Source organism: Bison bison, unplaced genomic scaffold, assembly GCF_000754665.1.
Source record: "Bison bison bison isolate TAMUID 2011002044 unplaced genomic scaffold, Bison_UMD1.0 scf7180017864198, whole genome shotgun sequence".
Classification (NCBI taxonomy): domain Eukaryota; kingdom Metazoa; phylum Chordata; class Mammalia; order Artiodactyla; family Bovidae; genus Bison; species Bison bison.
The window spans coordinates 4,792,265-4,797,478 of NW_011494770.1; the positions used below are offsets into that span (position 1 = coordinate 4,792,265).

Sequence of the window (5,214 nt, forward strand, 5' to 3'; positions counted from 1 at the left end):
CCAGATAACTCAAAAGGCAGTGAATATCGAGGAGGAATGAATATTACTGAGTCTTTTGTTGGTAGTGGCGGGTTGGCGGTGACAGGAGAGCCCAGGAAACGTTGCGCCGTTATTTATGCGTTTCCCAGCCAGTTTCCCTCAGGCTTTCGAGGCACTACGGGCCGAAAAGGTGGGGGGTGGGGTGAGCAGCGAGAACCGTGCGCGCGCGCGCGCCTGCGAGCCTGGCTCGAGACCCACAGACCGCGCGGCCTTCCGTGCGCCTGCGCAGATCTGCGTTTTCAACCCTTCCCCCATTTTCCTCAGTCCGGACCTCTGCGCGTGGCCGACTGAAAGCTCTCCCCGGCGCACGCGCGCTTCCTCTTCTCTCCCTTCTCCGCCTACGGCTCCTCTGGCGGTCCGAGGTGCAACTTGTGTTCGTTTCTCATTGGCTGGAATCGCCACCTTTCTTTCCGGCCTGAGAGGCTTGGACAAAATAACTAACCTGCAACAAAGTGCTTTGGGTAGGTTAACCCCTTTTCGCGCCCTCTTTTAACTCCTTTTCCCAGGCTTCACGCTCCCGGTCGGTTTACGCCTTGATTTTGTTACTCTAGTTTGTCCTAGGATCTCGTTCCGCGCTCTCTGACCCCGGCATCCGCCTCCGGCTTTCTGGGTTGCGGGAAAATTTTCTTCGGGCTCCCCTGGTAACTGATTTGAAGCGAGAGTGCACTCTTGACTCTAGGATTTGGTGCCTAGTTACTAGCTTGGGCAGCGGTCTCAGCCGATGGGTGTAAGGACGGCCCTGCCACCTCCGGGGCTAAAGGGCAGTTCTGGAGTATCCGCTAAGCCACGTCCTTCATGTAGATTTAGCCACTGTACCTTGTGAGAAAAGTTGCATCCGCGATTGGTGGTATAAATGGATGGATGGGAGTGGTGAGTTGAGGTTAGGGACTTTGCCATCATAAATCCTTGGTTGGCTTTATTTAAATTTTAAGGTGTATCTCGTCAGAATCCAGCAGTACTGGCAACTACTTTTCTAAGTCAAACTTTATTTTATATATATGTATAATTTTAGAAGTGAAAAAACTTGAAATTAAATTTGGAGGTAGATATGACCAAAAATGACATACAGAGATGAGCTCCTTCAGTCTTGTATTTTTTTGTGCAGCAGCGCCTCTTAAATTTGGGGGATATTAAAAGGCAAAACAGTTTATTTCTCACTGTGAATTCTCATTCAGATTGGACTATAGCTGGAATGGTTGGGCTACAGTTTAGACAAAGAACCTTTACATAGGAGGAAATGCTACCAGTTTATTTGCAGTTTTATGTGATCCTAGACAATTTTGGATAACTAATTGAATGGAAGGATTATGTGTCCGAAATAACTTACTTTAGGTGAGTAAACTAAAGCCTGTCTACTGATGGCAGTTAGCATCTTGTTTTAAGAATACCACACTTTTCATTGTGAGTGACAACTTGTGTTAATAGAAATGGAAAGTCTTTTCGCTTCTATTATATATAGAACTTCGTATTAGGGTTTTTCAGAAGCTGCATTCAGAATCATTGGGGAAGGACAGGGAAGCCTGGCATGCTTCAGTTCATGGGGTGGCAGAGTCAGACACGACTTAGCAACTGAACAACAACCACAGCTATGTAATTTACAGTGATTTATTAAGTGACAAAAAAGTGGATAAGGGAATTGGGAAGTCCAATTGTCTCTGACTGGTAAGTGTAAATGTTTAGGTTATAGCTGTAGGTTATGAATTTGTTCATTTTTCAGTTCAAGTTTCTTAAACAGTGGTTGTCAGTGTTAGCCCCAGAATGTTAAGTAGTTAATATTTTCTTTGCCCCCAGCTGGAAAAAAGTCAACAAACGTTGTTCAGTTGTTAAGTCGTGTCCAACTATTTGCGACCCCCATGGACTGCAGCACACCAGGCTTCCCTGTCCTCACCATCTCCCAGAGCTTGCTCAAATCCATGTATATTGAATGGGTGATGCCATCGAACCATCTCGTTTTCTGTCATACCCTTCTCCTCTTGCCTTCTTCACTCTTTCCCAGCTTCAGAGTCTTTTCTAATGAAATCAGCTCTTTCGCATCAGGTGGCCTAAGTGTTGGAGCTTCCTTCAGTCCTTCCCATGAATATTCAGGACTAATTTCCTTTAGGATTGACTGGTTGGATCTCCTTGCAGTCCAGGCTCCCTCGAGTCTTCTCCAATACCACAGTTCAAAAGCATCAGTTCTTCCATGCTCAGCCTTCTTTATGGTCCAGTTCTCACATCCATTCATGAATACCGGAAGAACCATAGCTTTGAATAGATGGACCTTTGTTGGCAAAATAATGTCCTCTGCTTTTTAATAATGCTGTCCAGGTTGGTCATAGCTTTTCTTCTAAGGAGCAAGCATCTTTTAATTTCATGGATGCAGTCACCATCTGCAGTGGTTTTGGAGCCCGAGAAAATAAAGTCTGTTTCCGTGGTTTCCTCATCTATTTGCCATGAAATGATGGGATTGGATGCCATGATCTTCGGTTTTTCAGTGTTGAGTTTTAAGCCAACTTTTTCACTCTTCTCTCTTTCATCAAGACGGTCTTTAGTTCTTCTTTGCTTTCTGCCATAATGGTGGTCTCATCTGCATATCTGAGGTTATTGATATTTCTCCGTGCAATCTTGATTCCAGCTTGTGTTTCATCCATCCTGGCATTTTGCATGATGTACTCTGCATAGAAGTTAAATAAGCAGGGTGACAATATACAGCCTTGATGTAGTACTCCTTTCCCAATTTGGAACCAGTCCAGTGTTTGATACTAAGTATTTAATATTTTCTTTGCCCCCAGCTGGAAAAAAAAATCTACAAACATTAATGTAATAATAATACAGGTTGACATTTGTGTGTTATTTCGGAATTTTCAAACCTTCAACTTGATCTAGTATTTCTCCATATACTAGTTTAGCTCAGGCACTCAGTTGTGTCCGACTCTTTGCAACCCTATGGACTGCAGCACGCCAGGCTTCCCAGTCCACCACCAACTCCTGGAGCTTACTCATACTCAGGTCCATCAAGTCGGTGATGCCATCCAACCATCTCATCCTCTGTCACCCTCTTCTCCTGCCTTCGGTCTTTCCCAGCATCAGGGTCTTTTCCAATGAGTCCATTCTTCGCGTCAGGTGGCCAAAGTATTGGAGTTTCAGCTTCAGCATCAGTTCTTCCAATGAATATTCAGGGCTGATTTCTTTTGGGATAGACTGATTGGATCTTCTTGAATTCCAAGAGTCTTCATTGATGCCAAAGCATCAGTTCTTTGGCGCTCAGCTTTCTTTGCAGTTCAGCACTCAGATCTGTACATGACTGCTGGAAAAACAATAGCTTTGACTAGACGGACCTTTGTTGGCAAAGTAATATCTCTGCTTTTTAATATGCCGTCTAGGTTAATCATAGCTTTTCTTCCAAGGAGCAAGCGTATACTAGGAGGAGGCCAAAAAAGGTAGAAAACTTTTTAGGGCCACATGAACCAGGGAGTGGCACAATCTGGTCTGGAATGCAGGTATTCTTTTTCTCAGTTCTGCATGCTTTTTACTAAAGCAGGCTGCCAAGGAGCTGGACACAGAACCAAAAATTTGTGACTAAACCATTTTTTTTTTTAAGCTTTTTCTTAAGGAAATATTCAAGCACAAAAGTGGAATATTGAGCTGTTATTTAGGCTTAATAATTATCAGCATTTACCAACTTTAACATTATTTGCTTTTTTTTGAGAGTGCTTAAAAATTATTTTATATTGGAGTATAGGTGATTAACATTGTGTTAGTTTCAGGTGTAAAGTGATTCAGTTATACATGTGAAATCTGTTCTTTTTCAAATTCCATTTTTCTGGAGTATTTTAAAGCAAAATTCCACTCATTTTATTAAGCATTTCTTGAGTTTGGAGCCTTAGACCACTTGGCCATCCTCACACCCTGTTAAGCATTTCTTGACTTTTTAAATACTGCTGACTAATGCTATGCCAAAAATATTAAATATTAATCATTTGAAGTGAAATTAATAAACTTTGAATATAGACCATATGCCAGATAAGTCATTTCTATTTATTAGTTTAGTACATTTAATCTTAAGCCTATGAGTAAGTACTGTTACTAGCTTTATTTTATATCTGTGGAAAGTGAAGCTGAAAGAGATTAAAGTAATTTGTCCAGAGTTGGGTAGCTGGTTAATTGTCAAACCAGAATTTTGAACCTAGTCAATTGGAGTAATAGTCATGGGAGGTATTTTTAGGATTATTAAAGATATGAATAGCAGTAGTTTCCAAAAATTTGGAGCCCACATCCTGAATATGCTAAAATTAAGACTGGGCTCAAGTACTTACTGTTACTTCAACCTTCTAATTTGTCTCCCTTTTCTTTGCTCCATGTGGTTCATGCTGTATACAGCAGCCATCTTAAAATGCAAATAAATAAGATGGTGACACTTCCCAAATCAGACCTTCTAGGACCTTCCCATTACAGTTAGAGTAAAATCTCAACTCTACTCTGGCCTCCTTATTAGATGCCATTTGATTTAGTCCTTTCCTGTCTCCTGCCTTATCTTGTACCCTCTCATTGATCACAGTACCTCAGCCTTCTTACAAGTTTGTCTTGAATTGGTTAAGTTTGTGTCCTTTACCTAGAATGCTTTTCTTGGATCTTTGCAGTGTTCCTTCTCTTTAACTTGTTACCTTTTTAAAGATGGTTCAAGGATCCACTGTAGTAGTCCTTCTCTCCATCTCTTGACATCACTTTGTGTTCTTTGGTTTCTCTCTTCCCCTGGCTTGAACGTAAGCTCCAACAGAGAAGGGAACTTAATGTCTCACTTAAAGTGCTGTATTTCTTATAGTAGTAGTGTCTGGCTTCTGATAGTCTCCTTTGTTTAAATTCATATGAATTATGAAAGCTTAAATTCATCTGAAAGGTGGGGTTAAATATGTAGCTTATGGGATTATGAGGATTAAATAAGGTAATTTTATTTAAAGTCACCTAGCACAGTTCTTCAGAGAAGGCAATGGCACCCCACTCCAGTACTCTTGCCTGGAAAATCCCGTGGATGGAGGAGCCTGGTAGGCTGCAGTCCACGGGGTCGCTGAGGGTCAGATATGACTGAGCAACTTCACTTTCACTTTTCACTTTCGTGCATTGGAGAAGGAAATGGCAACCCACTCCAGTGTTCTTGCCTGGAGAATCCCAGGGACGGGGAAGCCTGGTGGGCTGCTG

The 5,214-nt window shown here is 42.0% G+C and overlaps 1 protein-coding gene across 5 annotated transcripts in view; it reads left to right on the top strand.

Annotated features, from left to right (window-relative positions):
• BCLAF1 (BCL2-associated transcription factor 1) overlaps window positions 1-5,214 on the top strand; it is a 31,160-nt gene that overhangs the window by 330 nt on the left and 25,616 nt on the right. The window lies entirely within an intron of this gene.